The following is a 13,020-nucleotide window of genomic DNA, read 5'->3' on the forward strand; positions in this document are numbered from 1 at the left end:
CTGCGAACCTTGCCAACTGAGACGGGAGCGATGATGAGGCGGCTCTCAGACTCTCCATCCCCTTGTTCTTCTGCTCCAGAAAATCTTTCTGAGTGAGTTAACCCCCCACCCCCTCAAGGGTGGTGTCTCCTCTCAACCCCCTTCTCACTCACAACCACAAGCACATACACACGATGGCGCTCGTGGACCGCCGAAACCACCCCCGCATGCAGATGAAGAGGAGAGAGAGAGAGAGAGAGAGAGAGAGAGGGTGATAGAGAGAGAGAAGGAAGGCGGACCAATCACACTGAATTCCCACTCGAACCCTTTTGCCACTGCTAGGCTCCTTCCCCTCCCCACCCCCATGCCCTCCTTCCCCCAAACCCTGCCTCCCTACTCCGCCTCATCCCTCCCATGCGTCCCCGCGAAACTCCCTTTTTCTGCTCGCGCGGTGGAAGGGGGTGAGAGTAGGCGTTGAAAGGGTGCATCGGGGCTCGGGGGAGGGGGTGTGGTTCGCGTACGTTACGCGGTGTCGGGTGATGCACCATCGGATCGCGTGGTCGTGGTGCCTGTAGTCGTCGCTGTATAACGACGGACGCGAGTGCCTAGGCGGAAGAACCTGCCGGATCACGGATGTGTTTTTAAATCGCCAAAGAATCCCATAAATCGCTGATGAAGATGGGTTCGCGTAGGTTTCCATTCATTTCTCTATCAATCCATTATTTTTTTTTTGAAGCGACGAGTGTTCGTCCGGCCGTGAAGTGTGTTCATCCGGCAGTATTGTTGCGCGGGAATAATTAAAATCGCACGCGACGGAAAATGTCATAGGTATCCCTCGATCGGATTCTTCGACCGAATAGTAAATATTTACCGTTTTACTCTCGTCAAACTTTGTGATTCATTTGACACCCAACGCGGTTGGTAAGAATTTTGCACTTCGCGATAATTGTTTCCCTTATTTGAGATCATTCTTTACTTCCTTTAAAAAAACACTTTTTACAATTTTTTGTGGATAATGGGGATATTAGGCACACGGAAATTACCAATAGAGGAAATCCTTTGGCACTTCAAGTAAGTTGAATAAATTTTGTCGTGGAGAAGAGGGTCGCTACATTAGTATGGCCGTTTGCTTGAAATCTTCTGAAATTCTAATTTCCAGTTTTAATCATGTCACACGGTAAAAAACCTCAAGGCGAGAATCCCCTTTCATTAGCTGTCTTCTTCGCGTTACACAAAGATTTTCGTGTAGTTAACGTAGATAGCTTGATAATATCATATCCAATTTCATGCCACTACTGTCTTAGTATGTCATTTTTACGTTAGCAAAAAACATTTGTTATTTCGCCCAATATGGCTCGGGAAAAACTTTACTTGTCCTTGCCATCTTCGTGCTGAGTTATTCCCTCGCCTTAAGTGCTCGACGGTTTTCCAATCAGGAGACAAAGCTCTTGCAAAGTTTTCCCTTCGCATCAGAGTGACCTCGATCAGTGAAACGGAATCCAATAAATCGAAGAAGTTCCTTTTACGCTGTTTCCTTTGGAAGCCTCTTTTCAGCTATGTTAATCTAAAAGATGGCAGGGGTTCTAATGTCTTTCCGATTAGTAACGATTCCGGATAACAAAAGGAGCAAAGAATGGTCAGAATGACTTTCCTTCATGTAGAAGCTTTTAATGTTTCCAAATTTCAAATAAACTGATCCAGCAATCGTTCTGGGTAATGACAAAGTTGATGTTCTTCCTCTTACTCTGTTTTATTTCAACAATAACTCTCCATTAGACTTGAAGCTTATCAAGGGTATCCTTCAGTATAGATCATCATTGCGTGGGGGTTCATCTGAGTTTTGACACATGTGTTTTAAAAACGATAAGTTAAGAATAATAATAAATAAAGGAAGAATGGATTTAATTTGGCACATAAAAGAAATCCATTATCATGTTAAGTTCGAACAATTTGGAAACCTCCATGAATTCCAGTTTACAAACACCAAAATTAAAAATATTTCATTTTACATTGCTGTAATTGAGGAAATACATATATTTATGAATTGCATACTCAATCGTTTTTATATTTTTGAAAGTAAAGGCGTGTGTGTATTCTCCTATGCGCTTCTACTAATGCCTTCTTAAGGAGCACTGATCTTTGCGAGACGCGTTCTTTTCATCTAAACCTTAAGAAGCGGATGAAGGAATCCCACTCATTCTCTAATCCCGTGGGATCTCTCCCGTCGCCCTCCGGGATATTCCTTCTCGTTCACGGCAAACAAAAAGGCATTCCGCAGTCTTAAGTCCGAGGACGAGAAAGATTAGGCGGGGGTGGTGGGAATAAGAAAGTCTTAGGCCGAAAGATGGAGAGAACAGCGCCCCCTATTACCTGCACTCACTAATGAACGGCTCCTGAATAAAGGTTAGCTGCTTGAAAGACGAGAGGGGGTGAATTGTTCTTTCCTCCACCGAGAGAGAGGGAGAGAGTTTTATTTTCTTTTTCTGAGGATGAGAATGAGATTTCAACAAACTTGCCTTATTTTTTCCCTCGCATCCCTCTGACTCTGGAGTATTTTTTTTCTTTCTTTCTCGTATACGCTACACTTACTCGCCCAAGAATCCTCGTCCTTAAAGATATTTCCGATTTCTTCATATGGTGGCTAGATTTTTGGAGCCTCTGCTTACTATTAGTTGTCATCAACTATGTATATTCGTTTTCTACAAACAAATATGGGTCGATTCGCGGGCAATGGTTTTTGTAGCCGAAGTTTTTAAGATGACTTCATACTGTTTCTTTCAGTATAGCTGGTCGCCTTCGAAGGTAATCCAAGAAAATATATTTTTTTAAAGGTTGCAGGATTCGGGAGTAGGGCTGATTTGAAAAACCTGGATATTTTTTCAGCGTGTTTTTATCCCCTTAGTCTCCCACCCGTTTCCCCAGCATTCTTCCGTCAAGGCCCGTGATGGAAAAAATCTCAGAAGAAAGAGACTGACTTCTTCTCTCTCCCCTAAGGTTAGATATCATTCCAGAGGCGGGAAAAGGAGTCGGGAAGCGAGAGAGAAGTTCGCACAAAGGAACTCTTGGCGAAGAGGACGAAAGCAGGGAGAGAGAAATAGGGTTGTCGGGGTGGGGGCGGCCACGTCGAGGAAGAAACAAAAGGGAGCGGGATAAACAAAAAAAAGAATCGCGAAGGTGAGACGGGGTTAGTCGCGCCGGGGGGATGCCGGGAAGGGGTGCGGGCTGCAGGGATGTGGAGAAATAAAAGAAGAAAATAAAGAAACACACAAAGACGCTGAGCAAAAGGGGAGAAGACGGCGGGAGAGGTGATGAAGGGTGGAAGGGAGAGAGATGGAGAGGAAGGCCTTTTTATTTCGACAGTCAATTTTTTGCGCCCGCTTCTTTTGTTTTGTTTACCTGAAAAATGATGAAGCGTGTGGTTTAAGGAAAAAGAGGTGGGGAGGAAGAAAGTGGCTTACCGTAAGGGTTCCCGGGGCAATCTGCTTCGCCCTCTCTTCCTCCTTTCCTCATTGTTTCCCTTGCCAGGGTTCCTTCTTCCCCAACGCCCCTGCCATAACCTTCGTTTGTGTGACTCCTCTCCGACCCGAGCCCAGCGCCTCCACCTCGCCTTACGGCCTTCGCGGGCACCGTGCTCCTTCCTCCCCCCCCCAATCCACCCCCCATGCCATCCATCGCCTTAAGCCCCGTATCTTTTTCCAAGGCCCGGGTCGACGCCTAACTCTTTGAACTCTCCTCAAAGTCGGCCGCAGACTTTTCTTCGCTCCCGTCTTTCCCTCTTTTATATGCTCTCCAGCTTCTTTATGGTTAATAAAAATGAAAAGGATGAATGGAAGGGACCAAAGGAGCGCGTCTCTTCGTGCCACAAGAGGAGCGCTATCCTTTTTTTAAGCCCGAAAGGAAGAAAGGCGTCTTAATTCTCTGTCATTGACTTGAATTTTGCCACGCGTCGCTTCATTCTAGCGCTAATATTATCTTGAGGTTTGGGTATATGATATGATTATTCTTCGTTGCTTTAATAATAATGGTCCGAATTGCGATCAGGGCTAAGCGGCCGAAATACGGAAGCAATCGGATAGAAGGGCGGGATTGTGCTCCTGTCCCTGATCGACGAGATGAGAATGCTGGTGAAGGAAAAGATAAAAGAATGTTGAAATCGGTATATGTAGGATTTACCTTAAGATAACTATTGCGTTTAAGGTATTTTATTTTCAATAGTCTCCAGTCTTCAGCGTGCGTAAAACAATTATTAATAAAAATGGATCGTTTTGAAATGTTTTTTTTTCGACTTGATTCAAATTGCTAAATTCAAGACTTCAACTGAAGTGACTGATATGGTGTCACCTCTCATTTTAAGGGCTAAGTACTAGGAAATGCTTTTTCCTCTGTCACTTGATCGTAAATGCACAATTCGTTCACTCGATGGAGATGAAAATGTTTTCCCTTCCGTTTGAGATTACAGGTTCCACCGCTCGCGTTTCACCCCAACTTATCTTTTTGGATTCATCTCGAATTTATTCCCTTCAAAACGCGTCTACATTTTCCTGTTCAACCTCTCCTTGACTTTTCCTGTTTCACATCTTTCTTCTTCCTGCTTTCCTTGTCTAAAGCCCTATCTCCCAAGCCTCGATTCGTCTTTTGATTCCGTCCCATCTTTGAGACCCCCGTCTTTTCCTCCTACGAAGCGACGATCTCAAATAAAGACTTCACTCCCTCAATCAGCACATCTCATTTGTCTCTTTTTAAAGACCCACCCTCGCCTCCCAGTCCAGTTCCTCCTCCATTCCCCTCATACCAGCCTCTCCACTTTCCAATCATCATCAATGAATTCTTTCCTCCCTCCCTCTCTCCTCCCCCGCCTGCCCTGTTGGTGAAAGTGTCCTAATCACCTCACCTTCTCCTCTCCCTCCACTTGAAGATAATTCCTCCCTGCCACTGGAGGGAGAAAGGTAACCGTTTTGATTCGCCCAAACTCTAAAGAGGAGTCGATATTCCTCGGTGGGCGACGACACGTAAACCTTCGGCCTTCGCGCACGATGAGAAAGCTAAACGTGCCAGAGAAGAGCACGTAAAAAGTATGTAGATTTATGCGCATGGGAGATTCTTCTTAATAGATGTGTATAATTTTCGCTGTCTAAGGTCCTCCCTCGTTTTGTTGACATAGTTCAGCAACGTTAAATGTTTCGTCTTCCATGCTCGCGGAGGTGAAATTTCTATGAGGTGACTTCGACGTATATCATGTGACCGGATTAACGTAGAGAGGGTGGAATTTTGATCACAGTTCACGATACTCGGCACTTTGATCATGATATATTATTTAGTTGAAAATTTTAAACCATAATCTACCGGCTAAAAGCAGGTAGGTTATGGGTTTTTTCTTTGGCGTTAGGACTTTGCCTAAAACCTAGTCTACAGTATTCATTTGTACTGAATAACTGTTCTGGGTTTGAAACCTGTACATAAAACATTTAGACAAATATCTCCAATTATGGGTGTCTTGTTTCATCTAGGGACACGAAGGAAATTATTTTCCAGCAGGCACTTCACTTTTAAATACACAAGCGGAAAATATATTTCATAGTTCACTAGGGTGTAGATGTTCCTTAATATTTCATCAAATTAAATGATCAATAAACGAAACTAGACTACTAGTTACTGAATATGTGTTCTCTTCCCATTGACCACCTGCGTTGCCGAAATTATTCTTCTTTATTCCTCTTCCCTCCCCTATCTCTATGGGGCATTACGTCCTGCCTATTAGTCTAAGGATTGGATTTTTGAAGACCGCGTGCCATTATAGCTAGGTAAAAGGCATAAGAGACCCATGTTTCCGTAACAAAAGCAGTGGCTTGCAATTGCTTCTCCTTAAATAACAAATGGAATACCAACCAACTTGCAAAGAAACGGAGTGTTTATTGAACGACTGTTGCTCCATTTTGACGCTTCGACCGTTTCAATCTTCATGAATGGCATTTAAACCATTCTTTGAATATCGTCATACATTTCGTTTCTTCTGTTTTTCCCGGAGAACATAAAGGAATTCGCTCTTCACTCTCCCGCAATGAGTTCTCCTTCGCCCTCTGATATTTCTTAATTCCACTATTCTCTCTTCGCTTGGAAAATCGCATTGTCACTCGTTTTAGAAAAACACGGAGGGGGGACAATATTTTGGAACCCTGACGCGACGATCCTTCCAATTGTGGCGCGGCAACCGCCCCCGGTCCCCGGTGGGCCTCCCGACGAATTCGAAGCGGGAAGCGATTCCTCCTCGGTTCATTTCCAGGGTCGCGGGAAAGCGGTCGCTCCCGCGGGAGCCGCTCCACGGCACCCGATTCCTCGGCGCGGGAGAGAGCGCGAGCGAAGAAAAGCGCCAAAGATTGCGTCTTCTTTGTCATCATCGTTCGTTATTTTTTTCACTTATTTTCATCTCATCCCGAATTATATCGTCCCGTGGCGTTTGCGTTCGCTCCCTCCCCTCCCGGAGAATACGACAACGACGCCGTCGCGCGGAGTAAACACAAAATTAAAAAAGAACACAAAAAATCTCGGAGGAAAATGAACAAATGACTCACGACGAAGCGAGTGAAGGAATTTTCCGTGGTAGGGGGTGGGGGGGGTTGGGGGGGGGAATTAATAAAAAAACGGTGAAAATGAGTGTTAAATGCGTGGAAACTAAAACGCATCGCTTTTGTCGCGGGTGCTTTTCGCGTTCGCTTGTTCGGTTTCTGGATAGGGATTAGGAGGGGGGGTGGGTAGATTGAGGCCTTGCGGGGGAAGGGTGCGGGTTTTTTTTGCGGGGTGCGTCAGATTGATTCGCGGGGAGGGACGGAGGAGGGGAAGGGGTGGGACAGCGAGGTGTGTCGCGGGATTAACATGCGCTGAAGGAGACGCTGCGGTGCGGGGGAGGGGGGGAGCGAAATCATTGAAAAAACGACTTGCTCACGCGGCGTGGGCCTACCTGAGTGACGAGGAGAAAGGAGCGAAGGGAGGGAGGCGGAGGGGGCGTTTTATCCTCTCGCCTGCTGCCGCGTATAACGCTCCAGCGCTTCCGATAGCTGTTAAGCAAATTGGCGGCACCCCAGAGGTTAGTTGCACTCCCCACTCTCCGAGGAAGAGCTTGCTGGTGGGGGAGGCGAGCGGTTTAGGCGACTCTCTTCACCGTTTCGGCTAAGTATGCCGCTTCGCCCGAGAGAGAAGGCGGGATTCGGGTTTTTCAAGGAAAAGAGAGGTTTCTGAGGGATCCGCGGGATAAAGGGTGCTTGGAAACCGGTTGAGGGTGTGGGTGTGGGCTGGGTGGGGCTTGGGAGTGGCGGGGGGAGGGGGCGGGCGAATTATTAAGAATTCGTCGAGTGGAAAACTGGTCCTCGCGTCGTTCACTTGTTTTGTCGTGAAGCGGTGGGGCGGAGGTGACTGTGTTGGTGGCTGTTTATGCCCCCGCGGTGCATCACGGGAAGCGTGCTAGAGGGTGTCAAGGGATTTCTCCTCATTTACTCACAGGTAAGAATAAGGATCCTGTGTCAATTTCGGTGAAGTCTTCCCCTTCAATCCCCAGAGGAGTTTCCGATGCACTCTCCGTGCTCAGGGGAGAAACAAATATTACAGGTAAATGCAGATTACGAGATCCACCTTTTTTCTTGACGCACACCCTGAAAATATTTCCAGGAATTTAATAATTTCCAATTTTGACTACCTCGTGTCTTGACAACAAACCTAACGTTAGCGACTTCAAACAGCAACAACATCCCAACAACCTTCATTATTAGAGACTTCATTATTCTCATATACTCAAATTCGCTGAAATTGAATCGTATTTCAGAAATGGTTATTCTGCTTCAGCCTCATTTCACCACAAATTCATCTTTTCAAATAATCATTACTCGATGACCTTTGCTTGGATCACCCACGGCGTGGTTGTCTAAATAATGGTCCATTTCAAACAGCTTGGTGAGTTTTATTTAATTCATTTCACGGTGAGTTAACCTCCGAGTGCTTTCAGTCTCCGACTAGCTTTCGCTGCCCAACATTCCCCTATCGCACTCGTTCCGAAGAGAACACAGCGTTCGATCTTTCTTCTAGGAGCTCGGTGTCAATGCAGCTCGCATTGACGTAGAGGCGGAGCATTCCGAGGGAGACATTTGTCCCCACAGCATAAATCGGCGGAGCGACCTGATTTCCCAAGGGTACTTCTTACGGTTCTCGAGGCAGGCGCGCACACCTCAGGACAGGCTAGATCCTTTAACCCACATCATATTCCATAGCTCTATATCTTGAGATTCCTCCCGCCCGACCACCTCTTTCAACCCCGACTTCGCGGCTGAGAACCCGCACTCCCTTAAGCCCGCTCCATCCTACCCCACCACTCCTTTTGTCGTGCACTTCTCAACCCCGTCGCCTCCCCGCATTTAAAAAACAAATTCCAACCCTCTCGAACAACCAACCCTTGTACGCAAAACCCCCGAGAAATTTCTTTCCCCAATCCCTCCCCTTCCCCTCTCCCCGCCTTCTTTTTTCTAACCACCCCCTTTTTTTATCCCTCGACATACCGACTCGCGTGCATTTCTCTTCCGCCGGCCTACCTTCCTACCTAAACACCCTCAAAAAATTGCCGCCGTGGCCTCAGACTTGTAGTAATAAAGGGGACCGCGTAAAAACGCACTCCAGTACTCCCTTACACCACCCGATCCCCCCCTCTCACCACCCACCCCGTTCTGCATCTCCGACTCCGTTTTTCGCTGCGTTCTGCGGCCCCAATCCCCTCCTCATCCGTTACGCGTAAAACCCTTGCATTTCTCCCTACCCCCCTTCCTACTTCTCTTCCCTCCGCAATACTCCCCGTAAGTCACTCCGGTTTCTTCCCCACGGGGTCGGAATGAATATACAAAAAAATTGAAGAAAAAAAACACCGCTTCCTCCTCCTCGTGAACCCCCCCCCCTTTTCTACCCCTCCTCTTGCTGCAATTCCTAACCCCCCCCCCCACCACCCTACCCTTTCTCCCCTCTGTCCCTTCATCCAACCTCATTCTTGGGCATTCTTCTCCTATTCCCGCGCAATTCACGATCTTGTCACACCTCTCCCCTCGGCTTGGTCGTTCCTACCCATTACTTTGTTGTATTCGACTTGAATGTTCCCGCCCCTTTTATTTTCCTCAGCGTCGCTCTACGGTTTGCCTTTGGTTTCTTATGCTTTTTTTTCCTGGTCGCCCACGGCCCCGCCGACCCTTAAGGCCCCGAGAGAAGGGATCGAGTGAAGCCGCCGTCGTCTAGGACGGAGTGTTCTTTCTTCGAAAGCGGGGATTTTCGCGTGTTTCCGTCGCACGTCAGGCGAACGAGTTGTTGTTTCTCGGAAAGGGGGAATTCTACGGCATTTAGGACGAGAGATAATTATTAATGATCGATGCGCAAATTCAAAGTTCAACCATCATTGATCCTCATGTACTTTCTTTAGCCTCTTCTAGTATGCAAGAGATATTATTTTTGAAATGCTATATTGAGCTCTATTTTGAGTTATCGTTTTAGAGAATCAAAGGATTTTTTTTATTCTTTCTCTTTAGATTTCTCGTAGTGTGAATCATTTATCGAAACGGATCCTGATAAAACTTCCCGTGTTTTGAGTTTCCTTGACTTGCAGTGACATTTGTACGCTTTGGGATAGATATAGGGATCATTCTCCATCAGAAAAACACTACTGACGTAGGTTAATTCAGCATGGCATTGACATAGCATAAGTCACATTTTCATTGCCCAGTAAATGTGCAATTTCTATCTTTCGGTATATTTTCAAACACTCGGCAAATGTCTCAAACCCTAAGTTTGATTGCTTAGGGTGAAGCTCATCGGTTACAAATTGTAAAGCGTGTGAAATTAGTGTATGGGGATAATCGCCTCCACCGAATACTTTTGACCAGAAACCTCTGTCACTCTTAGAAAATCACTCAGTCTGATGAGAGATGGTGTGTGAAAGTGCATCATTTGAAATTGAAGTCGGCATTCTCACTCTGGTAGCCCACGGCTACACTCATTAGATGACCAAACACCGATTTGAGTGATGCAGAAACAGGGATACGAGGCAGTAACAATTTATGATATTTTTAGCTGGACTCCTCATAACTTTTGACGTATATAGAAGTTACAATAACTTTATACTATCGTTTATTTATTGTTTGACAGAGCACATTTTCAGTATTTTAAGCTAGCGTTTTTTGAAAAGTTCTCGGATATTATCATCCAAAAGAACCAAGAGTCGTACTTCTTTATATGTCAGTTTCTTTCCCTTGATATAAGCAATGTAATAAAACTAAATACTTTTGGACAGCACAATGTTTTGGAATTAATTAAAATTAACTTCTTAAGACGAGTGTAATCTCCGCGGTGTTTTGTATGACTTTCCAGCGTTTTTAGTATTAGCGTCGAGATTTGAATTCCCACTTCGAAATTTAGTCTCTGAGCATTATCACTAGAAGCCACCCCAATCCCACTTTCTGATGACCAAAACTTCTTCGCCAAAGTTGCAAATCCTCCAATTCCTCGTGTCCCTCAGACACTTTGAAGGGTAGACGCTCTCCCTTTTTATTTTTTGCCTCCTCGGACTTACTTTTTTTCCACCACTATTTTTTTCCTTCCTCCCTTCCCGGCATGCACCTCACCTCACCTCCCTCAAATCTCTCTCCTCGGCATTGCCGAGGAATAACAAAATCCTTCCCATCGCCTTTTCCTTTTTCCACAGGAAACAAATTTTCGTCTCCCCCTGTCCCACAATCCTGTCTTTCCCTTTTCAGTCCTCAGGTTTAATGCATCTTTCACCGTCGTCATCCCCCGCACCTCCCGCCCGGGTCTTCGCTCCCTCCCGCCCTTTCTCCTCTCTCTCTCTCTCCATCCGCCCCTTTCTCTCCCTCCCCGCGCCACCCTTTCACCGTGAGCAAGAGCAGAATTGCCAAGTCAGGAGTCACTTAATTAAAAATTACTTAATTACCGACTTGGCTCTAATTAGTGAACATGCCTCCTTCCATCTCCCCTTTCGCTCTCTTCACTCCTGTCCCTTGACGGCCCTTCTTCGCTTCCCTTTTCCAAGCCCTCCCCTTCCCCCCCGCCGCTTACCATCGCCCCCTTAACCATTAACACACACCCCCAACCCGCTACCCCCTCCCCATCCGCGCCCCCTCCACCCACCCCCGACTCTCCCACGGTCCAGCAGAAACCATATTTTTCCGCCACTCCCCCTTCAACCACACCCCTTCGGAGCGCACCTTTGAATTCCCTCCATCTCTCCTCAATCACACGTGCCCATGTGGTGTACGCGAGGATACCTACATGTGCCCTCCCTGCTCTCTTGTCTTTCACTCTTCTCCCCACCGAGCCTCGCAACTAGTGTTGCCAACCCTCCCGGAGACACCATCGGGTGACTGCTGGAATTCGTCAACAATCCGGGAATTGTCTTGACTACCGGTTTCGAGCTATATCGTTCAAAATTGTCTCAACAAGTCGTGTTTGCCCAGTGGATTCCATTATAGAACGAAACCGCGTTCTTCTCAATACTTTTTCATGTCTTGCAGGATCTCAGTATGGGCATAGTACATTTAGTCGTTAGAGTTTCGCGATTTGTGTAAAATCGTGTCACCTTTGTCTCTTAAACCTTCGATCCAAGCACAAAACCAGGACGATTTATTATGTATGTTTTTTTCCTTCTACATCAGCAGTCTTTTTACATCGTTTTTTGTAATAATTTCTTTGCATTTAATTAATTTCCGTAATTTATTAACTCAATTCTGCTGAATTTCGCTTTTAAATTTCACCACACTTTCGTTTTCGGTTGTATGCGTGTGGAAAAGTCCTATAGTTTCCATCTTACTATGCGCTATTTCCACAAATTTTCAGTTTTGCATGTTCGATATTCTGATAAGAAAATCTTTTGAAAATCGTAAAAATCATCCGCCGAATAAGCTAATACTTATGTAAATTTATAGATAATAGTTTTGCATTACGCCAGATTAATTTTGGTAAGATATCCTACGTAATGACAGGGTGTATCCTGGAATCAACTCAGTTGGTTAGTTGACTGCCTATTCTGCAACCCTTAACCCCATAGTTCTTATTTCTTCAAACATTTGGCACGATACTGTCTCATGTTTTCTTTAATCTTGGACCCCCTGCTTATCCCTCCCTTTCCTCACCACGCCCTCACCCCTTCTGTCAACTTCTGCATGCACCTCGGAAAGCCCTCGCACCTACGCCAACCTTCATCCCCTAGTTTTTAAAATCTTTCTCGCACCCTCGCCCTCTCTTTCTCCCGTTCGGCCCCGCAGCCCCTAGTTTACCCCATCCCGGGTTCTCCATTCGTCTCTTTTGATGGTTTTCGTCAATCCCTTGCCCCTCTTCGAGCCCAAGTCCTCCCCATCAACCGACTACCCTCCACGGCTCGAAAAACCCAACCCCGCGTTCTCTCATGTCTGACTCCTTTTTAAACGCCAGTCGTTCTCCCCGGTCCCACGCACCCTTCTTCCCTTTTCTCTAGTAATCCATCCACCGCATTCCTTCTCATTGCCACCGCCCCTTGGTTCCCCTTGTATGTCGGAGGGAGAAACCATTTAAACTCCCCACCATCAACCCCCGTCCGTAATGTTTTTTTTTATTTCATTTATATATTTTGGTGGGAATTTGTAATCCGCAACCTCGTAGTCAAAATTTGAGCAGTCCCAGAAAAACCGTATACTCCGAATACAAACTACGTACAACCCTGCCCCCACAGGCGTAGTAACCTCGAGAAAAGTTATTTAGTTCCGGAACACTCTGAAGTGCTTCATAATGCATGTGGCATATCACATAAAAATATTTTTGCTCGCGTTTTGAAGAGCGTTCACCACCGATTGGTTCTCTTTTTGGAAAATTACAAATGCCTGCACGCCAGCGAGGATTTGCGCCACTTTTCCCCCCGAGGTGTCCCCTTCACATGCTCGTGGTTTTGTGATTTTCTGTAACATGCACGCCCACCCCCATGTCATTCTTAAAAAAATCCGAGGGAAAAACGAATGGGTGGAGAACGCCTTCTAC

General features: G+C 46.1%; 1 protein-coding gene across 1 annotated transcript in view; it reads left to right on the forward strand.

The window, feature by feature from the left end:
- The window catches only part of pros (homeobox protein prospero), a 61,910-nt gene that overhangs the window by 20,278 nt on the left and 28,612 nt on the right, over window positions 1-13,020 (forward strand). The window lies entirely within an intron of this gene.

The sequence above is a fragment of the Hetaerina americana genome, unplaced genomic scaffold (genome assembly GCF_022747635.1).
Source record: "Hetaerina americana unplaced genomic scaffold, ioHetAmer1.1.p SCAF_9, whole genome shotgun sequence".
NCBI classification, from domain to species: domain Eukaryota; kingdom Metazoa; phylum Arthropoda; class Insecta; order Odonata; family Calopterygidae; genus Hetaerina; species Hetaerina americana.